The sequence below is a fragment of the Anas acuta genome, chromosome 1, assembly GCF_963932015.1.
Source record: "Anas acuta chromosome 1, bAnaAcu1.1, whole genome shotgun sequence".
Classification (NCBI taxonomy): Eukaryota; Metazoa; Chordata; class Aves; order Anseriformes; family Anatidae; genus Anas; species Anas acuta.
The window spans coordinates 108,026,361-108,050,407 of NC_088979.1; the positions used below are offsets into that span (position 1 = coordinate 108,026,361).

A 24,047-nucleotide genomic window follows, 5' to 3' on the forward strand; every position below is an offset into this window, starting at 1 on the left:
CACATGGTGTTTGGGGAACTCCAGAATTAGGGCACTAACCAGTGGGGGTGTTCCAGGGTTTCAGCTGTGGTTTCGGATGTAGCTTTGGATCCTATCCCTGAACCTGCAGGTAGGCAGAAGTTCTCCAACTGAGCTCTCCTCACTATGTCTTACTGCAGGAAGCTTCAGCCTTTGCCACAGGCTCTCAGCTTTCTTCTTTTCTCTTTTATATGTATCTGAAAGCGTCCTAAAAACATATACCTTCAATCTCTTTTGAGTCATCAAAGAGTCTAAAACAACACTCCTGAGAGCCTGGGGACAGAATTGATTCTGTGCCACCACGAAATTTGACATTTTGCTAAGGTACCACATGAGTCAGTGTTTTACTGCAGATTTAATTATTTTGCTACTATCAGAAGTCCACATGTGTTTTAATTTTGTAAGTCCTGTTCCTTAGAGGGACTGCATGTAGCTGCCTCTTGCTCTGCAGTTTTCCTCACAAAAGGGGGATTCATTGATTGCGGTGGGGGGAGGAGAACCAAAGCTGTATCATGTAGTCTAGAAAAAGAGTTGAAAGCACAGAAAGAAGAAATGGCTTTACATAAACCGTATTTGCCTATTGGTGAGAGAGATGATGCGATAGCGCAAAGTAGGATGGTTAAATTCTTTGAATAGGGATACAAGGCCTGGCAAGCAGAAGAAAAATACAGCTTCACATCCGCTATGCCTGCAGGAAAGTGAGAACAAAGAAAAAACCTACATAACCTTTCCCATTACCTTGTATGCCCATAGCCTTATAACACTTAGATTCTATTACTGCTATTTCTCCAATGCATACAGACTTTGTTCCTTTGATCTTAGTGGACGGACTTCTGTTCTTCGGATGAATTTTCCCCTTAGTGATAAAAGGTCCATGTGTTACTAAGAGTATGATTTCATGCATGCCCCTTGAGAAAAGGTGCTAAATAATATTAATGATCTGAAACGGTAAGTTTGATTCTGATAAAGGCGTGAATTGGAAAACTGACCTTACAGATATCCCCAGTAACATTAAGGGCTAGATCTGCAGACACTTCAGAAGTGTTTAGGAGCAGGGGCTTCTATTAAACTGCACCTGTGTTCACCACTTGTGGATCTGGTCCAAGGTCAGGAAGGGAGAATCAGGGCAATAATTAGACATTCTGTTTTGCAATTAGAAACCACAGATGAAATAATGAAAAGCTTTCCAGACCATCACTTACTATATGATTAGGATTTTTTTAATTAGTTCTTAAAATCAATTCCATTTAAGTGACTAACTAGACAGTCACTATTGAGCTTAGGAAGTGCAGACAGGCTGGGGTAACTGAAATAAACAGGATTGAATTGATTTTCATATTAATAGGAGAGTTCATAATGGAGAGAAAAGGTTAATTTGCTTTTCAGTGAGTTTATGAAGGGAGTGCTAGTGGCTAGGGTGATAATTTATAGCTACATCATACGTTTAAAGGCAAAAGTGATTACACAAAAGCTAGGAACAGCATTTGCAGTATTATGTAACAAAACTGTCAACAATATTCTGTGTGCTTTCCTTTTCCCCCGAGCACAAGGATTTGAGAAACAAGCCAGCATGATAGCGCTGTCAGCTGTAGTATTTTTTTTTTTCTACCCAGTAGAGAGCTTAACAAATGCAGAACCAGAGACAACTTTGTCCCACCCAGCTCTAATGCTGCTCGTCCTGGTAGTCAGAAAGTATTCCTCACTTGGCTTTTGTTGGTTTTCACTTCCCTGCAAGAGTGCTCTCTGCAAGTACTGAATTTTCACCTGGTTCAAATACTAATTCTTGAGATTGGAGGCCTTTCAGAGATGTAAGAAAACCAATCTGTGCCTGAGATGATAACTTGATAATGTGCAAAAATACATTGTGATTATAGGCTGATTTTTTTTTTTTTTATCTTTTATTTTAGCCTAAAATAAACTGTGATTATTTTGGCAACAGCATATAAGATGTGCTAACTTGTTTCTTTCATCTAGGTTTAGTAATTGAAATTTTGGCTAAGTATGTGCAGGTTTAAGCTTCAATAACAGTGGTAAGTGTGCTATTGGGTTAATAAGTGTTGAGATTAATTTGACTTGATGAAAGTGTGTGAATGGCCTAGCTACCTTGAGCTACCTAGCTACCATTAATACAGTTAGCAAATGTTTGCAATGGATTTGTACTGATGTGGGAGAGAAGTAGTGACAACAGCTTGCCCATCCTATTTTTAATGCTATGTTAAAGGCCTAAACAAACATGCAAACAGACAAGCTCAAACAAATACCTAGCAAAGTCTGTCCATCAGAATTTTTGAAATAAAAAATGTTAACTCATAACCTACATAATGATGATTTTTGCTACATCTGCCGTAATTTGGATGATGGTGAAGTGAGCAGCCAGAACCAGACTCACACCTGAAAGACCATGCTTTAAAATTCTATTCCTTTATTTTTGCATGGGTGTCTGAAACTGTGGATTTCTGAGGGAAAATCCCTAAGAAAACAAGAAATTCATTCAAATTATATCACTTAGCAGTACCCAAAATAATTAACCATGCTATAATATTAACCCTGTTTTCCTTGTTCCACTAAATTCTCTTTAAAAACCTCAAAACTCCTATTTGTCTTTTAAAGTCCTGAAGGATTCAGATAAATAACTACAGTTGTTGTCACTGAAAGTTACCCATGCACTCCAAGGCCTCAGTCCTATAAACATGAGCTGTCCTCTCAGACTGGACAAGATTTTTTTAACACAGAGGAAGTTTCTCAGGCAGATCAAGACCTGAAAAGATCAAGACCTGAAATGTCTCATTCATTCAGAGGAAACTATATATCTTACATTTCTTAGCTTAACCAAAAGAAAAATGATGTGCAATGCACCTGTGCCATTAGTGGGTTTTATTTTGCTTTGTTGTTAGTGGAGGGGTATTTTTGCAAAACAGAAGTGGGTCAGGAGAACATTGTGCAGCGATGAACGTCTCAATCTGAACAGTGATGACAACATATCATATGAGGAGCAATAGGCAGAACAACAAAGACACACTGGATTTGTCCAGCTTTAGTAGGACATGATTGACATTTAATCAGAAGGGAAACCACGGCAGATCAATAACAAGTGTTTGAACATCAGGTTTCACTCACAGCTCATAGCTAAATCAATTGCTGGCAACCTGCATGATTGATACACTATTTGTGACCCTGGTACTTTTTTGTTACTACCAAATTATCACTATTTTCACTATGAAGGAGATGGTAAAACTATGCCTGACATAACAGAAGAATTTGAAACAGCTAATAAGAAAACCAACAACCTCTACTTAGCATCACAGCAGGACTGAAAGTTATTTAAGGAAGCAGAAATAGTCGAGCCAACATACAACGCTGCAGAAGCAGGTTTTTCAAGGATGTTTTTACACTTGTTATTAGCTTAGTTTTAGTGCAGCAATGCCCATGAGCTTCAGTTATGGAGCAGGATAACAAAGAACAAAAACAAACAAAAAATCATACTTCCAAGTAGTTTTAAATTGCACCAGACAATCCTATTTGTGTGCAGATCTACACAAAACAGGGTTCAATTTTCAATACTGAGAAAAATTTATTTATTTTTTACTGCAAAGAAACTAGTGGTATTCCTGAAGGACATTTTACAAAACTTGATAATAAAAACTAACTGCCTTTTGAGTAGTTGATGCTATCCCCCAGAAGAACCTTCACTTATCTTTATACCAATAGCCAAGTTTTGCAGTTTGAGGCTGAACTTTGCAAACTCTCACAGCTCAGTTCCAGGATGTCTGAACTTCACAAAGCTGGAGGAGACAATGAAACCATTCTAAATCCTAATCAGCTCTTGACACTTCCATAGAGAGAAGACATGTTTCAGGAGATGATCAGAGACTGTTTAATACAGGGATGCTTGAGACTAGCACCCTTTTAGAAAGGTCCCTGATGTTTCTGAAGCAATAGGACACACATGCGCACACACACACAAAAACAAACAAACAAAAAAAAAGCACATTATAAATATCCTCGGCTGACATACAAAAGTGCATATAGGTATTTTCACAGGCTATAAAATAGGAGTTCAAATTGACCAAGAAATACATAAAACCTGTAATCTTCAGGATGCTATCTGTAGTAAAGATTATGTATTACAGATCGCAAACTATGTTAAAAAAAAATATCTTTGCTGTGGCAAAAGAATTGTTGCACCTTCCATAATTTCAAGCTCACATGCAGGCATGATAAAATCTTAACAACATGCCATTAAATACGCCTTTACAACATCCTTTCTGCCTCAGCTAGATATATCTGTGAATCCTCCCTTTGTGGTGGAGATTAAATAAACTCCCTGGACAACTGAAAAGAATTAAAGTATGACCTGATAGTTTCTCTGCTTTACAATAATATTGTCTGTTGGTTTGTGCTGTATCCAAGATACTGTTCTCTGATCCATGCTCAGAAAACAGATATTGATGGTTTTAGCTGATTAGCATCTGTATACCATTTGGCATTTTAGTCTCAAAACATATTTTACAAAATGTTGCAGCAGGTGGTTTCTAGACTTCTGCATACTGATGCTCAGTGCAAATATCTCTTTGAATCAGCCAGCTAATGCCTAGAGTTTTTCTTCTGTTTCAAACTAACTACCATACTGTTGACTTTTGCCAGTGGAGTCCAAACTTGACTGATACATGGCTTGCACCCTGTATGGAGGTATGGGAGGTATGGAGGTATTGTGTGGCCATCCCCACCCATCCTCCATTACAGAACAGGACATAACTATTAGCTGTTGAAAATGCAGGTAGTCCAAACACATCCAGTAATGCTGGGTAAGCATCTGGACAGGCAACAAGACAGGGAAGCATGTTTAAGTTATACACTGTAATGTATACAGCTGCTCCATATACATGCTCACACTTGCACCTGTCACACAACCAGAATACTCACATTTTAGTCAAGCACCAGACACACTTCAGGTTATGTGAGAAGAGAGAGTCTGTGAGGGTCCCTCAGGAAAAAGGGCAGAGGAGAGCAGGACACAGAGTAATTTACATGGACAGTAGCCTGCTGACCAATAAAACAGTATTTCAGAACTTTCACTCATCTAACCTTTCCATTAAAATTCCCTGGAATTTCTTTAAACAATATTTTATTTCCCAAACCAGAGTATATTGGCATTAAGTGAAAAAAACAGGTAACTGTGAGGCATCTCACAAGATTAGTCACCGATATTCAAGGCTTGTGGCTTGAAAGAGAAGACAAAACCAGGGAAGTCAAGCAGCTTCCAAGAAAACAAAATTTTTTCTTGAATTTAACATCTATTGCATTTCTTATTATAAACACACAGCTCAATCCCCCAAATGAGGAAATGCAGCAGTTTTCAGAATTAGGAATGGGATCTCTATGAAAAAAATAAAATCCAGCCTTTCTTTCAAAAGCTGTGGAGAAGAAAACCAGTGAAATCATTCTCAGAGACACCTCCTCAACCTATCCATGGAAAATGGAGAGAAATTTCAGGAAATAACAGTCAGTCAACAGCAATTCTTCAGGGTCCTCCAGACCCCTGAATGGAATGGAATTGAAGCTGCAATCACTCACTGACATGTCTCCAGGCATGTCCTCCTCTGTAGGAGCCAAGAGTCATCAGGACAAGGATGGATGTCACTGTCTTGAGTGACCAAGGTTCAATACTGACCACAGGACAGCTGTGGAGTGATTTGGAAACTGCTAACCCCCCACAACTTGCCACCACTTAGCCGCAGAAAGTGAGAGCTTCCAGAGAGACCCAGGACTAAGAGTAAAAGAAAAAATAACTGTGAAGTTTGTTTTAAGTTTATGATCAAGATGTCCTGTTCCAGCTTCAGGTCACACAGTACAAGCCTGCCATGCTATGCAGATGGCATCTGTGTGGAAAGCAGCAAAAGTAGGATAAGTTAACCAGAAAGTGCATAGTGTCATAACAAGAATGATGAAGTACAATCATGATCATATAAGAATAGTATTAATTAAGACTGCTGTGAAAATACAGAATTTTTCCTAATTCTCCTCTTCTTTCTTTTCCTCTCCTCTCCATCCCTTCCCTTCCTTCCTTTCTTTCCTATTACTATATTTTTTTCATTTTCATTAACTTGTGCTGGCTTAGGAGCCATTGCTTTTTACACTTCCAAATTCTATAAAGTGATTTATGGACCACTGGAAATGATTTTACATATTCAGGCCCATGTTGCAACAAACTTCAAGCTGATGGCTGAACTATAACTTTTGAATCCAATTTAAATTGGCCATTTTAGCACAAAGCTACACACTTCTTTTTTTTTATTGCAAATTGATAGAGGAGACATTCTCTGTTGTAAAACAAATTGTATTTTGTTTATTTAGCATTTAAATGTCCATTTCTAAAGCAATACATACAAAAAAAATAATTAAAAAAAAAGAGCTGTAGTAATGAATCAGACAAATTCCAAATCAGTTTGATGCTTTCCTCCAGCATGGTGATTTTTAGCCTTTTCTCCATTTTCAGATGCCTCCTAACCTTTCATTGCAAACTGTTCCCATTTTAATTCTTCTTTCTTAGATCTGGCTGATTAAAATAGGAGAGAGTATTGCAGATGAGGTCTCAGCAGTACCTTGTAAAATGGCATGAACTCTCCCTCATTCCTACTGAAAATACCCTGTCAGAGACATTTTTGGATTGCCATTGCCTTTTCACAGCACTGGTGGCTCTCAGTTGTCCCATGGCCAATACACCCAGATCCTTCTCAGCATCAGTCATCCCTAGCTAATGAGCTCCCAGTGTAAAGCAAAAAAGTGATAATAGTCCCCAAGCCTAAGACCATTTATGCTCTGTGCTATAAAATTTAATTCCATTTCTATTACTCTTTCCCCTGAGGTCATGCAGTTCTCTCCACCATGATAGCCTGATCCTCTTTATGCTGGTGCCTCCTCACGGTGTCATCAGCAAATTTCATTTGCATCCTTCATGTTAATTTGCATCATTTGTTTTACTTTTCAAGCCAACACAACTAAAATAAATATTAACTAAAACAAGTCATGATGTATGTGGCGTTACTCTGAAAATATCCATGAAGCTACAGCAAGCACAGCCTTAGATGCACAGCTAAAAACGTGGGAATGTCCATGCTTGGCTGAGCACAAGACTACCCACCATCCCTCACCATTACAGCTCCACCCACATCAAGGACTATGCCACAAAGCTCTGTTGGAGGCACACTCCTACCAGATTACACACCAAGTATAGACTTGCCAGGCAGAAGCCAAATATTCATAATAGCTGTATGGCCACCAGCTGTATGGGCAACAGTGGGCCTCCCTGCTGCACCAGAGCTGCAGTGTCAGACCAGGGACCAGGATGTGCCCTCATGTGCAGCAGCCACCCAGATCAACCTCACTGCTGCTGGGTCCCCCGGGGCAGCATGAGATTCACCAGGAGCTGGGCCAACACACAACAGTCACAGGGTGTATGTAAGCAATCAGAGAAAGAAATAAAGGCATAGTGTAGGCCTTCCAGGTGGTGAACACTACAGACGTCTCAAAATTTCATTTTGATAATCTTCAACTTGTCTTGCCATCGACTTTTAATGCCAGCTTGCAGGTGTCACATCTTTGTCCTCCAACTCTCTCCCTGGTCATGTAATACACACACTTTTATTTGAAGGAAGCCCAAATAAGTGAAACTCTATGGCCTTGACTTTTATTCTCAGCACCCCATGCAGGTTTTCTGAAAAGAACTATTATAAAGATTTTTCAAAGAAATTGGGGTCACCTGCTGCAGTGAACTGAACATAATTGGGAAGTACTGTAGATATCCTCTGTTTGGAAATGCATTGCGTGTGGATGATGGCTAGTTCAGTTTTGTATGAGTTTCTGACTTCGGATGCTATTTTTAAGAGCTGTAAATGGAGCAGGTCCTGCCCCCCCCCTCCACCCTCTCCTCCTACTCACTGATTTTTCATCTTAAATTAAATTGGCTACAAATACTGTAACAAATAATTTTCTATCTCTACACTATAAGAAGATAGGCACAGACAGAAGTTCAGGAACATACTGCATGCAGCATCTTTACAAAATAAGATCAGCAGTATGGCTTTCTGTCACAGGGTTTGCCTTTAAAAATTGTAATCGGCAGCTTAGCATGTTTATCATACACTAAGAAGGATACACTTACCACAGCTTGTGAAGAGAGATGCCTGTGATAAAAGATCACCTTCATGTTTATCAGCACCTTTTAATTGCCCACAGCGTGTGGCCCTTGAAGATCTAAACTGTGGCCCTTACAGGCATTCACATTGAGAAAGAAAGGTGTTGCTATCCTTTGAAAAGATATTCTCAGAGTCACATGTTATAAAGGAAGCATCTTCCTCAGCCCAAATTTAAAAGGGGAACAGAGAGATATCTGGTTTTGCCAGCTTCCTTCACCCACACAGGTGAGAGGAGTTAGAAAGCAAATATCCCTTTCCTGCTGGCAGCTGCTGGTCTTTGCTTTTGCACTGCAGAAATTAATAGAACAGCCCTGTCTGCTTCATTTGCTGTGCTTGAATCAGGAAACTGTATGCAGCAGACAAAATTTCCTCTCCAATCTTCGCCAGCCTTTCATAGCTGCCTACCCCAGAACTGGCCACAGAAGCTGAGAACTAACAACTATTTACAACTTGCTGATTCATCCAACGGGAAGGCTGTTTTGACTTGCACCAGATAATGACTTTTATAGGGTCAGACACCAGCTGGAAATGGGATGCTTCAAACTCCACAAGTAAATGTGATCTTTGTGCTGCTTCATGCAGCAAAAAGAAGAGCATGAGAGAACCTTCTCTGAACTCATGACCTCTTTAGAGCAACATGCTCAACACACAGGTTGAGAAGATTGAGTATTATTGCTATCAATCAGACCTTTCAAACAGTGGTCAGTCTTTTATAGATCTTCCCTGAATTCCTGTCACTTTATCTTCCTTCTATTGCAGATTTTAGGACTGTTTCCCCATTTGGCCCAAACAGTCAAGCAAAACCAGCAGGACCTTACTGTCTGTTTAAGCCAGGAGAACTTGATGAGAACGTCAGATAACGTGTAGCAAACTGTGCTCCTTCACAAGAAAGTGCAAGGCCTCCCTTTTTACCACTTTAAGAGGAATTCAAAAACATGCACTCATCCCATTGCATTCAGCTTTTGTCTTTTCAGAAGAATCTCCCATGGACTTTTCTTAGGCTGGACTTACCAGGACCATGCTACCTGACACACTTGGGTTGTATGAGAGCTATCATCACAGGATGTGCTTGCACGTCCCCTACACGCTCTCACTCAGTATGGTATTGAAATGAAAGTCCATTGTTCTGACTAGCTGGGTTCCAACTGATGGCAACTGAGTATCAGACAGAGAAAAGGGTTATTTTCTGAGGTTCAGAGATGACATCTGCTTTCAGAAGCTCTAGAACTTCCTTAAACTGATGTTTTTTCCCCAACAATTTGACCCAGTCTACAACGTGTCAGTAGCATCTAGTCAAAGCCACACAGCAAAGGAAAAGTAATCCCTGACTCTACATCATAACTCTCCTCCACACTGCAGCCAGCTTGCAAGATACACTCTTAGCAATTTTTCTACTTTGCTTCTTCCAGAATGTAGACTGATTCTGGGTAACAAGAAGATAATTCTGTATCTAATCCACTTATTTGCTATTTTTCTGGGGAGTAACTGGACAATTCAATACAAAGGCTCTTACTGAAATCCCATGCCAATCATAGTAAAAGTGTTCTCAGGAAAAAGCTATTCCTTTGCTTCTTCTGACACAAAGTTTTTATGTACTCACCATCTATCTGTTCTTCAGTTGTTGGCATCCTCCATTATATTAGCCTGGCAATATACAGGTGGAACTACAGCAGATGGCAGCTTATACCTGCAAGCTTAATCTAAATAAAAGAAGTAACATAAGAACACCTTTTTCAGGAAGAACAGATTTTTCCTTATGGTGTAGAATATGAAAATGTCTGGATACCAAATGTTATGAATCCAGCAATAACATAAATCCCCTGATAATGACAATGGTTTGAATATTTTTTATTTGAATAGCTCTGCCTGCATTACCGATATCTATGTTGTTGCTTGGTAACTATTTTCTGATACTGGGAGACTGAAAAACAATTTTTCAAAACTAAATTCAAATTCTGATGCTATTAAGTCTTACATTTTAGTGGTTTCAGTCTGTCTTCTGTATTGCTGTCCATCTACAGCAATATTCTTGTAAATGTTCCTATGTGGCATGAACAGTTTTTTTCCTTCTTTCATTGATTACATTAGAGAAGATTCCAAGTCAGTTTACAAGTAAATATTTTACACTCCCTCCTCAGAAATAGATTGATGCAGTAAGAAGAGTCAGTGAAACAGTAAAGCGAGAATGCAGGTGAACTCAGACACCAACTGCATAATTCAGGATAAGTTTAATGACGTAAGTAGAAACCAATTTTAAATTACCAGTGTGCAGAAATAAAATTACAACATAAAGTAGAAAAACAAATGAGTAGCATGGTACAGAGATTAATATGTTTAGGTATTAGTCACATTTCCATGTATAAATTTTGCTGGTGGTGCAGTGCCTGCATTCATGTATTTTCCAGAAGCTACATTGTGTGGTCATGAAGATAAAGGAATATAATAATAGTAATTTTAATAACAACAATAATAAATGTAACACTAGTGATAGGATCATAACACAGTAATGAATAAAATACCGATGCTCTACTAAATTACTTGTTAAAATTTAACTCAGACAATAAAAATGATAATTAAAAAGAGGAAGGAACAAAATCCCACTGTGCTATAGTTTTAAAAGTATATCAGCTTATTCCTTCACATGTTGCAAATTTCTTTTACAAAGCCATTTGTTTCCAATTTTATGGGTATTAACAAGTCCACTTCTGTTTCCAATGCTAGCATCTACAGCACTATGAAAGGTGGTAGGAAGCTTGTAAATCCCATGGTTTTGCTGACTTTTGTGTACTTCTATGACTAAAGAAATGGAGCAGTTGTTTGAGACAGACCCTAAAATCACTTTTTAATCTCTGATAAAGCCAGATTGTGCAGGAAACTGTCTAGGGAGCTGTGTTCGAAAACAAAAATCCCACTAACCTCAAATACTCAATTTCATGACTGTGATACACATGGTGACTTCCTGAAACATGACTGGTTTTCATAAGTATCCACTGTTTGTTGTTTTCTAAGTTTTCTTTTTTTCTGAAGGCAAGAAATTAACAGTTCAGAACCATAAGGTTAGAAGAAGATCAGAAGAAAGCATAAAGTGTTTATTTAACATTTACCTGTAGTAGTAAAATTTTAGCTGATAAGTGGGTAAATGATTACATCATTTCTATTCCAGTTAACTCTTGTAAAAGAAGATAGACTTAAAATTCCATTGGAACTCCTTTTTTCTGACTTTGAGAGGAACAACAAAGTCTTCATGGTAGATAATGGAGTAGTTCTGATTCCTATGAGAATCCACAGCCTCTGGACTTTCTGAATAAGTTCTCTTGCATTTATGGACAATCAGACAATTTGATGGAACCTGGGAGATGCAATAGTGGCAAGGTTGTGTAAGGTTGAAATTGGATGATGTCCGTTGCAAAAGCTGTCTAAAACTTCCTGTCACTCTTGAGGTAAAAGCTGTTTTCTCAAGGATTCAAAAAGAAAAAGAAAAGCTTGTTTTCTAGTGCTGGTCTTAATACAGTCCCAGCACTAGGAGTCTTTACCTAAATAAATAAATAAATAAAAGCTAGAAAGATCATAGCATCATAGAATCATCTGGGTTGGAAAGATTTTCAAGATCATCAAGTCTAACTATCAACCTGACCTACTGAGTCTCATCACTAAACTGTGCCCTTTAGTGTGATGTCCACATATCTATTGAATACCTCAAGGTATAGGGACTCCACCACTTTTCTGGGCAGCCTATTCCAATGTTTGGCCACCCTCTCTGTGAAGAAATTCTTCCTCATATCTAATCTAAACCTCCACTGTTGCAACTTGAGATCTGTCTGTAGGTTAATTCCATCATTAGATTTCTAGTATTATTAGTTAACATTCAGTAAAAAACATACTAGCAGTCTTACTCTTTTTGTTCAAACACACAGTATTTACATTAAGACCAAGACCAGACATCTTTCAAAAACTATGCTGTGCTTCAGATATGCTGTGCTTCAAGAACAAACAAGCAGATAGATTTTTCTCTGTGTTACAGATCAAACTGAAACCCTGCAAGCCTCTATTCATGGAATCTTTCACATTTGTTTCATCATTAAATAACAACATATGCACTTAATATTGTACAAGACATAATGGGGGAGCAAATTCCCCACTCCACCCCCCTCTCACCCAGAAATACAGCATCTCTGATAGCTTACTGTGGTGTTGATTTATTCAATCACATTGCAAACTGCTAGACAAAAAGAGCAGGATGTGGTCTTCGTGGTCCTATCATCCCAATATATTTAAAAAATATGGACTCCACACCAAGAAAAATGGTGGTGTGGCCTAGGAATACAGCATTTTGAAAGGAAATTGTTCTATTTATTTATTTATTGTGTGTGTGTGCATGTGCTTGTGTGGATGTTGAATTTCTAGGGGACATTTTTTTTTTTCAAAACCATGAAAATCTCCTGAGATCATATGACTCAGTTTAGTAGAGCTTTTCAAATAGCAGTATCCTAGAACTAGAGTAGGTAATGCTGCTGACAAATTCAAAAATACGTTCTTTTCCTGCTGAGGGGAAAAAGAGCAGGTTGTTGGGGAGTTTGGCATTTCATGACTGTGATACACTAAGAGCTCCATACTCCTCCTGAGCTATGGGAATTTAGCATTCCAACACATTGAGCCCATGCCAAACCAGAAATTACTATTGCTGTTACTTTGGTGATCTTTTACAATTAGACATTTTCCTCATGTGTTTTGATGCTTTTGATCACTAATACTGCACTGTTTATTTCTCTCCTTTTATTACTGTCAAGGCTAAAATAATATGTGGGGGAAAAAAGCACTCAGAAAAGACAGATTCTAGTTTTATTCCCACACCCACACTGCAAAATACAGCATACAATAAATCTGCAAGTGAATCTGAATTTGTGACTTATATGGGCCATTAATATTTAATATATGCAGCACCTAGACTTTTGCAGGTTTGTCCAGTTCCTATCTTAATGTCCTATAAACAAGCTCCAGATAATTTCTGACATCTATGGAACAGGAAACTGCTATGCATACAAAACTCAAACTGTGCTGAAGATGAGAAATGATCACAGAAATAAGTGTTAGAGCCCTTTGATCCCCCCTTCCTCTCTGCAGCAGTAAATATATTCAGAAAGGCAGCACTGTAGATTTATAAATGTTAGCACTCTGAGTGAAGTCAAACTAATTTACTCTATAAACTTCTCTGACATTATGAAAACTTTACAAAGAGATCATTGCATGTGAAGTATTAAAATACTATAATTTTAACTTAAAAAATACTCACCAGACATTTAAACGTCTGTATATCTTCTGTGTTTAGAACTGTTTTAAGAATAAGTGGGAAAACCATAAAGATGGCCAAATAAATTATGCCTTCTGAAGTTTAAGAGTAACACTAACATAAAATAAAATGGCACGAGTCCATTTTTCATAGATTCAGGCTCAAACGGTAGTCCCAGGCATCTAGGGAGAACTGCAGGAGAAGGAGCTTGCTCTGAATGAATTGATAGTGATAAGGGAGCCAGTGATGCCAGTGGAAATGTCTAATATGGTTCAGAAGGGTTTTGCACAGATCTTTTGTGAGGCTGGCCTTGTCTCTTGGGTGATAAGCTAATGCACCATTTGTCCTGGGGGAAACCTATTTTATTGACGTCAGTTCAGAACTCAACTGGTTACAAATCTGAGAGTGTCTGAATAGGATGTATGGACAACTCACAGGAAGTACTGGAATGGACTATTTTCAGGATAGATGACTCAAAGCTGTAAGTTACGGCACTTTGCCACACTGCTCATCTGAAAGGCATACACTCAACACCACTGCCTGTAGAATCAGATCAGCCTATATGGTAGGACAAACTGCAGTTGCACTTTCAGACCTTTCCCCTTGCTTATGCTCCATGCTGAGAGCTGGAAAAAAATGAAAGATCCCAAAAGGAGACAAAGCCTGGAGGCTAGCAAATTCCTCATCACATCCGATCAGATAATGAGGTCTGTCAAGAACGCAGGTAAATAATGGGTGGAGGAGTACTTTTCCGCCTGATGTGAAGCTCTCTTTCAGTAACAATTGCAGGTACCACTTTATATATAAAAGATATAGATGCTATAGCATCTATAACAAGCTAGGAAAAGCTTGACACCTTAATTAGTTCAAAACAGTGCTGTGAATCTCTTCAGCTGAAACAGACCTTTGCTCCACTCTCTGCAGTAGTTTTCCGTAGATTTTCAAATCCAGTCCTACCTCCTGGTTTTCATCTGAGCCTCAGTGGCCGTCTATGACTCTGAGGTAAAGGTCACACATAACATCCATATTTTCTGATGTTTGACTGAGGGACCTGACATCTCCTGGGTACTGGTCAGTTGATGGTTCTCACCACTTCTCAATCCTAAAGGAAGAAAAACAGTGCAATCCTAAACAGCAATGTCTATCTACTTCATATAGCAGTTTATGAATGTGGCCATACAGATCTCAGCACTCAGGTTGGACTGCTGAGAGCTAGCTCGGATAATTTTCTTCACAGCACCATCTAGTGCTTCTTATGCAAGCCACAATTTTCTTTGACCTTGTCTTCTCTCACATAAATACACAATCATATATATATGTGTTTTAAAACAAATGCAAAATAAACTCAAGTACTTTCAAAAATAAGGTACTTGATTAATACTGGTTTTGTTTGGTTGGTTGTGTTTTTTTGTCTCCCCCCCCCCAGCAGGGAAAATGAGAGGAAAAAAATCACAGCAATAGATGTGTAGCAACTTACTGTACTCTAGAAACAACTCTGATGAAGACATTACAAGAACCTGAACTAAGAAGGATAAAATGAAATAGAAAACTGTTTTGTCTGGACTAAGAGAGTGCTTGTGGTTAAGTGTGGGTTTGCTAAGACGGGCTCCCCTGCCCTCAATATACCTTGCTCTCTTTTTCTAACCCCAGAGAAACCTCATTGCTTGACATTGCTAAAACCTGTTTAACTTCACTGAATAATAAATGAAGAAGATAAATAGCTCAACAAACACCAATTACAGTGTAAGATCTCAAAGTAAACATTCTCTGAGACTCCATGATAGCCATTACTAGAAGAAGCAAAAAAAAGACCCTACAACTAGGTTTGTCTTTTGCTATGGTAAAAGCAATAATAGCAATAACAATTATAATACCAACAACAATAAAATAGAAAAGGAAAAAGGAACAAAAAAGGGGAAGCCAAGAGAAGGCAAAGGAAACATAATCAAGCAATATGCTTCTTTGATTTTATTTTTTAAAATACTGGTCATGAAAATTAGCAACTTACAGGGGAGGAAGCTATGCTAGTAGCCAGAGGTTGCCTAGGGATTTTTCATATGATCATCTTATATTGCAGTAAATTATTCTTACACAACATTATGGACCTCACAGTGGGAACTAAATGCCATCTAGACCTTGCAGCATCTATTTTTTATATAGCTAAATACACTTATGTGGTTTGCCAGTAAGTCACATGGTTTTTAAAGATAAGTATACATGAAGACAGTTTAAGCAGTGAAAAGTGGTTTTCTATGCCCATAAGTCATAGTGTTAGGTATTCTTAGAACCATCTATACATTAACTCTATGTTTATATATGCTTATATGTTTTTTAAACTTTTCTAGGATGTTAAGTGGACAAACCAGGTAGGATAATGAACCTTTTGGCAATAAGCTGATCAAAACAGAGACACAGATAGTAGCAATGGACACCAGAATACTGTATACTGTACAAAAAAAAAAAAAAAAAAAAAAAAATTTAGATGTACAAGTATACTACATCCACAAAATAATGTGTAGTCTAGTCTCATATCCATTGATAATAACTCTGTAATTTGACCTTGACAGCTTGCAAAAATTCAGGACTATTCTTAAAAGCAATTTTAGCAGGCTGTGCTTTCAAAACACTGATTTCGTGGTTTAACTTTATAGGGAAAAGTACATGTTTTAAATAGCTTTTTTTGTGTAAAATTTCCAAAGGGTATAGCAAAGGCAAACTAATGACTCCTGGTGAAGCCATAAATGGAATTAGATAATACATTGGTATGAGCAGAAAACAGTATTTGATTTTAACACCAGGTAGGTAACGTCTAATTTAAATTTTGAACTTAATTTAAAAGTTGGAGAGACTTGAGACAGTAATACATGTTCTTGGTTGTTTTTGTATTTTTATTTGCTGCCCATCAAAAAATTAGGACATTATAGTGCTTGATGTTAAATTGTTCATCTGCTTATGCTGTTGGTATTTCTTCCCTGCTTGTGGCATTTCTGCAAGTAATTCTAGTTATTCTTAATCCTGATTCAAAGAAACAATTGATTTTCTTGTTATGATTTATTATCATTGATCAGTCTGCAAATAACACATTTTTGCTTTTGGCACACTGTACAGCCACAGCTAAGGTTACCAACCTTATTCTCTTTCCCCCCTGTAGGGAAGTTAAACTATGGCTCCAGATGTGCAAACGTTTTTTCTGTGAGCAGATTTGCTCATGTGAATAAATCCAGCTGAAGTCACTGGGATAACTCACGTGAACAATACTGTTCTGCTTGGGATTGTGACACTTGGGCTTAGCTCAGCTGGAAATCCTCTTACTTTTCCTGTCTTTATGACACACATTTTTAAAGGCTTCTAAACTGTTTATATTAATAACCATGAATGTTGAGAGTCTGAGCCTACTTGATTTGTAGTTCTAGCATAACACTGAGAGACAGCAGAGATTCTTTATATTGAACAAACAAACAAACAAAAAAAATATACTTTTTTTAAATGTTGGCGTTATGAGGTATGCTGAAATGAAAGAAATAAACTTGCCAGTAAGTTCCCTGCACAACATAAAATAAGCATTGTTAACTTTTAGCTCTGTCTCATCTTCAGGTTTCATCGGCCTGTCTTGTTTCACTCTTACTTTCACTAAATAAAAATCATTATATTGCTGTAAAACATAGCTAAAGGGAAAGATTTCACTCTGTCTACAGCTGAAAGATAAAATGTACCATAAAACATATTTATATTATGTCCTAGAAGATACTCTTTACTAAATACTAAGCAAAAATATTTCTGACCTTCACAAGGAGAATTATATATTTAATGTTTTTAAATATTCCCTTGTGCTGGTGAATAGCGTGGCTTTCACTTGATTTTGGTATCAAAGTTCTGCAAGTACTCTCCACCCTGTACAAAGATTAGACTTTGCCACCAGCAATTGAGGATGAAATGAAGGAAGAATTTGACCTTCTGTGCTCACCTAAACAGCATATTAGTCATGTTTTCTACTTTTCAGTAGTGGCCCCTTCCTCTTAGACAAGCAATGGATGACTTGTTGGAATCACAGATATGGGTCAAGATGATGATAATAAACAAAGTGCCACTAGGACACAGCCTTAACACTGTATCATCTACCCCTCTTGCATTTTTGCTATGAAGCATTTCTCTTTTTGTGTGTTTGTGGCTGGATATCTACAAAACAAATCATGTGCCACAGTACTTCAGAGCTTCAGTAAAGTTGGATTTAACAGGACATTCTCAGCAAAAGGTAGATTTGCTGAAATCATCAATGGATAGCCAACATCTTGATAAATATTTGGCTTTAAAAATAGCAAGAGGAATTGGAGAAATGATTTTTATAGCTCATCTGGCTTTGTTTTCCAAACTATATTTAAAAGACAAACAAACAGAAAAGCAACCACTAAGTTACTGGTTATTCAACCTCCATAAATGGATACTTTTGATATTGAGAGGCTTTTACTTTCACAAATTTCCACTCTGTGAATGAATATCCAACTAATGTGTACAATATGAGACACTTAAAACCACAGGTATTGAAGGCTCAGCAGCAATAAAAAAAAAAATCCATTCTTTAATTTTTCTCTGAATCATCAATACCTAAATAGATGAAAGTAGAAATTCTTTATGTGTATGCAGAGGAAAAATAGATTTGGAGTGGAAACATTTTTTGGCAAGTATGAGTCTAATAGTATTTGAATTAGATGAAATATTGATCCCTAAAATAAATAAATAAATACAAATGCCCAAACCTTTTAGACTTCAAGTATCTACACAGTTAACCACCCCACTGTCAGTAAACTGTTAAAAAAAAAAAAAAAAAAAAAAAAAAAAAAGAACAAAAAAACTACAAAACAACAACAAAAAAACAAACAAAAAACCAACCAACCAACCAACCAAAAACTTTCTATGCAGTCGCCATGAAGCAAAACTTCTCTTGCTTTTCCATTCTGAGGACAACAGCATGCCTGTATTTGCATGTGGCAGGTGGAAAAGTGCACAAATCCAATAGTGAAAAACTTTATGGTCCAGGCCAGTCCAATTTGATAAGCAGAGACTTTTAAAAATTACAGCTAGTTTCCAGACTGGTTATTAAAATAGCAACAGCAGCACAGAATAACAGCTTTCCAACAAGGCTTACTCAGGTTTGGAGTTCCATATTTTTCCTTGAGCTGTTCCTGGAAAGTGAATGTTGTTAATTTGGTAGCGTATACTTGACCAGAACCAGAAAGACAGATCTTCAGACTAACAGTAGGTCTAAACAGTGCCACACATTCCCAGCTCTCCAGATGTGAGCAAGCTCCAGTCCCTGAGACATACAAACATCATTCCAAGTCCTAAACAAGTGTACCTCGCATTTCAGCTGCACTTTTTATCTTATATCAAGTTCCACATTCTCAGGTTATGAGGCTCAAATGAAGCTGTTAGTACTCTACGCCACACTGGCTCATGGCAATAGCATTTTTATTGGCATTTTTTATTATTCCCCATGAAACTCCTACTGTTCACACAGAGGCCACCCTGTCTGTGTGCAGCCCTGCTTACAGCTGACAGCGCCAGCACTGATTTGAAACCTGTGACAGTACTGTAGGTCATGGCTGAGCCACCCTTGCAGGTGCACCCCAGTTCTGTGAGGCACAGCATCACTTGCTACTACCCCGAAGGGCTCAGCATGCTCCAAATACAAACACAGAAATGTCTGTGTCAAATATGTGCCAGTTTTCAGATCAGAGATGAGGGCTGGGATGAAAAAAGTGAGAAAGTGCATGTGATGCTAATTAATCTGAGAGGGTCATATTATGCAGCTGAGTAAAAGGGGTAAATTAATTCTCCCAAACTTATTTTGTCACAAAAAGACTTCAAGGTGATTTCAGCTGCAACAGCAGCAAGCACAGTGTGAGAACTCAGCTCTTCGGAAATCCTCTCCCTTAAAGCCCTCTGCTGTCCAGCACTAGCAGTGCACTTTTTTTTTTTTTTTTTTTTTTTGTGTGTGTGTGTCAGGCAAAGCACCTCAAAACTCAGGATTCACATATGTTGTCTGCCTGTCTCTCCCCAGGCTGGACTAGAAACATGGGCCTTGTTTATTATCCTCATTTAGGACCATCAAGAGGCTCACTCCTTTTTTCAAGTTTTTTCCCACTGAAATGGCCACAAATTTCCACTTATTGAAAATGAAAAAAATGTTATCTTTACAAGAAGCAGGTTGAATATAAACAAAAGGCATCACAAAACAGGTGTTAAAATCTTAAGAGGTGGAAGCACTGTAATGTGATTTTGGTATATGACTTAAATAAGATAGACTATGTCAATAACTTATCTCGCAGATCACCTTTGTGTCATAAATCCTCCTTAAAGCTTGACAATGCAAGCATGAGGGAAAAAATAAATAAATAAATAAAATAAATATAATAAAAACCATTTAAAGATAGGCCATCACTATTTTCCAGTTTGGGGAAGGGAGAGTGGATGCTAGTTTTAAAATCTAAGTAAGTTCTAAATTCTTTCTTGCAGCCTGCTCTTCCAACTCTTACGGATATCTGGTATCTATTTCCCAGTCTTAATAGACCATTATGGATGAAGCACTGTTGTGCTACGACATGCTCATTGGTAGGAATGTGCAGTGACTTGTGAACATTTATTTGAGATTTTGCTACCAGATGGCTGCAGCTTTGCAAACCACCTGCCACAAAACTGAGCCATTCTGGCTCCAGTTTGAGCAGGAGCAGTGACTGCTCCAGCTTCCCATTTGTGACTTCCCCAAGAGAGCATGAGATTTCAGATAAAGATGAGAGGGTGCAGAATGTGGAGCAGCACCTGCACTATGGACATATCTTGGAATATCTTCAGTCTCTGCAACTAGCATTTTACTGGGCTTGAGGAGGGGAAGAGGGAAGAAAAAAAAAAAAAAAAAGAAAAGATCAGCCAGTGGGTATAGATGAAATTATAGCTGTGCCAAACCTCAAAATGACAGATACATAAAAGCAGCATCCATCTCTAAAATCTAATTTATTACAAAGAAACGGTCAAGGAAAAAAAAAAATCAGTATAAAGCCATTGGCTGCACTTCACTCTATCCTCTACGTTCAATCTATTATTTACTCTCTCTCTAATTTTCATTCATCTTACCTATGCAATAGATTAAATATTTTCTCTCAAGATTCTTACTACATATTTTCCTTTATAAGAATCCAGGAGTAATCAAAACATATTACACTCTACCACTTGCTGTGGAAACCCATGTTAGCAACTTCTGAATTTAGTTTACCAATGGAATAGGGTTTTGTCATATCCAGAGACATATTTAAAATGTGTATGATACATAGTATATTGAATACACATATAAAAACTTGGTTAAAATAAAATTAAAAAGTGGGAGTTTTAAAGGTGGTTAAGAGTTGCTATGAAGCCTGTCAGGAGTCTGAAGGAAAAGTGAAAATCCCATTGAGGATGAAATTACTTGTGTAATAAGCAGTAAAGTCAAACAAATGTTAAGGTACCTGATGATTCATGGCCTTAGAATATAAGGGCTTTCTAACTGATTTTTTTTTTTTTTAATTGTGGTCTTCTGCACATCAGAAGTCCCTCTTCAGCTTATGAGAGCTATGTGATAGATTTAATTCACAGTAAGTAGGCCAGCAAGTAGTACACATACATAGAATAAAATATAAATTACAAGAAAGTATAGTAGGTGATCCAAAACATGCAGCAAGTAGTGTGATTCTTCTATACAAGAACAAGGACTCTAAAAAAAGGTGAAGTAGTACAATCTTAATTTTGAGTTAGAACCTTAATCTGACATATTTAGGGTTGCTAAAGTTTCAGTTTTCTTGAAGAGCTGGGTTGTCCCTCCCTTGATGTTAGCTATATATTGCTACATTATAATATTTTAATTCTGTGGTTATTTTACTAATGCAACTCTGACATATTTCAAAAGGTTTCAAAGCCTTTGAAATGTTGGAATTTAGCAACATATCCACTAGATGTCACTCCTTAGTCATAATACTTTCTGAATACACAGCATAAAAGGGACAACCAACTCTACACTGATTTTTTTTTTTTCTTTAGACTCACAATTTTGTTCTTTCAAATATTCTGATAGGCACTGTTCAAAGTTCAGATGTGATGTCTGAAAGGTTGTCATTATCACTTCAAAAATTATAAATTGAAGCTTGTATGTTAACTCCATTTAGAAGGCCTGGTTGCCATCTGGAAGTTATGTATTTCTTTTTAAACTCTCTAAAAAAAAACATTTGTAGGCTGATGGACCTGATGCTAATGGGTAATTGTGCCTCTGGACCGTGAACACACTGTTCAACGTTTTGATCTGCATGACGCCTAATGACATCAATCTTCAGTGAAGTTGTTTTCTAGCTTATATATTCATGTCCTCTGGGTTTTTGTCATTCCAAGCTGCTTTGAATTCAGATCCTGCAAAAAAAAATCATGCATTTACTAGAATGGATGAAGTCTGTTACACTAATTGCAATGGTATGTTTCTACCCGGAAGTTCTCTACCTCCCACTTCCAAGCATTTGTCCTTTTTTTGTTGTTTTTTAAACTAAACAAACTAAACAAATTTTGTCCAGCCTTCAACTGATTTTGTTGGCTTTCCCCTCTGGCTTCCAAATAGCCTTTCAAATTACATGTGGTAAAACCATTCCCAATGTTCTAACACTGGCACCATTGCTTTAACACCAGCACTGTTGCATTTGGCTGTATTAGGATTATATGGTAAGATTTTGGTAGCATGGGGGACTGTGTGGGTGGCCTCTGTGAGCAGAGCCAAGCAGCTGTCCCATAGCAGATCAGAGCCACCTCCAGCCAGTTCCAAAAGGGATCCACCACTGGCCAGAGCCAAGACAATGAGTGACATTTTGGTTGTGCCTCTAGGAGAGCAGATTTAAGAATGGACTGAAAGGTTCATAAGAAAACAACATCTTCCAGCTTTCACAGAAAAGCCCCCTCTCACTTTTGGAAAGAATCTGGCAAGACAGTCACCAGTTAACAACCCATTCCCTGAGGAACTGCACCTCAAAGGCAGTTGTTGCATCTAAGGGCACAGGTCATGCCTAAAGGCCTGAAAGCCTGGTAGGCTTCACTGTGCTAGGACTCTTCAAATATAAAATAAATGGCGCTTTCGGGCCAATTCACATTATCTTTTTGCAAACATATAGTGATGCTGGTTTGCTCACAAGCATTAGAGCACCTTTTGAAGGAACATCTTTGTTCATTATAAAACTTGCAGTAGCTATAAGGCCCACAGTCCCGTTTTGTTTTGTTTTTCTTTCCAATGCACTTAGAGAAACAGAAGACATATTAATCTCAATACATTTCTGTTGAAAACATTTTTTAAATGCATTTAGAGGCCTAAATACATCTAGACCCATGCAAGGGGATGGAGTCTAAAAATTATTAAATGCTCTGCATCATTGTAATGGGCCCCTGAATTACCTGTTCTTTCCCAAACTCATTTCCAAAAGCCCAACTATACATATATATTTTATTTTTACATTATTTTTATGACAATCCTGCCAACAGAAGGTGGGCAGTATGTTCTGTAGCGAAAAATAACCCCTGTATATAATGGGAATTTCATTTTGATGCTTGTTTTCTATCATTTATCTAATGCTGGGTTGGAGATTTATTTATTTATTTATTTTTAATGAAACCTATATCTAACCTCTTCTTTGTTATGTTCAGCTATAGAAATGGCTCAAGGGAGTCAAAGATCTTATTATTGTTATGTGATCTTGTTGTTGGACAATATTAAACTCTTTCATTGGTCTGGGATTCTAAAAGCATAGACTTTAGCCTTATTAATCATAAGGCAAACAATCATAGAATAACAACCTTCACAACTGATTAGTATCAAGTATCACTAGTATCAAGGGCATAAAAAAAAAAAAAGGAAAAGCAGTTGAAAGTTACAGAATTAAACTTTTTTGTTTGTTTGCTTGTTTGTTTGTTTTGTTTTGTTTTATTTGTCAGTCTCTGTTACTCCTTTCCTCTTTGGCCACCAGAGCTTTAACACACAAAGCATGCTGTTTCACAAATCTACCAAAGGGTGCTAACAAGGGAAATAACAGGCCTTTTGATGGCAAAGAAAAACAGATGTTGAAGTGAGCTGGAATTATTATTGCTACTGCTGTTTCTGTTGTAGCTTGATCCTGCTTCCTCAAAGACAAAACAAGCTGAAAAAGGGCAGAAAACAAAAAGAACCATAAAGATAAAAAAATGCAGCCTCTGTTTCTGAGGCTGTTTCTCACTTGCAAGAGAGAGTGTCAAGTCCCCAGCACAAGGTCTTTACCTGTCAAGCTGAGATGTGACAAACCTCAACAAGTCAGGCTATTTAAAACATTTTATGTGCTGCCTTTATAATAACAGACTCTCTGATGCACTGCAAAACAATCATAGTTACCAAAGCCTGACTCTTGAACAAAAGCTAATGGAAGGAAAGAAATGCACAAAGCATGGGGAAATAGGAAAAAAGTATGTTAGGGGAAGGTGATATCAGAACTTAATGTCTCATTTTCTGGCACTGATTA

The 24,047-nt window shown here is 37.6% G+C and overlaps 1 long non-coding RNA gene across 3 annotated transcripts in view; it reads right to left on the reverse strand.

The window, feature by feature from the left end:
- Nucleotides 1-24,047, reverse strand: part of LOC137860797 (uncharacterized) — a 123,003-nt gene that overhangs the window by 26,672 nt on the left and 72,284 nt on the right. The window contains exon 2 of one of the 3 annotated variants that reach the window (XR_011099188.1): nt 12,078-14,602. The exons of the other annotated variants lie outside the window; for them this stretch is intronic. This is a non-coding gene — a long non-coding RNA (uncharacterized lncRNA). Of the gene's footprint in view, nt 1-12,077; nt 14,603-24,047 lie in introns of those variants that run through there. 3 annotated transcript variants of the gene reach the window in all.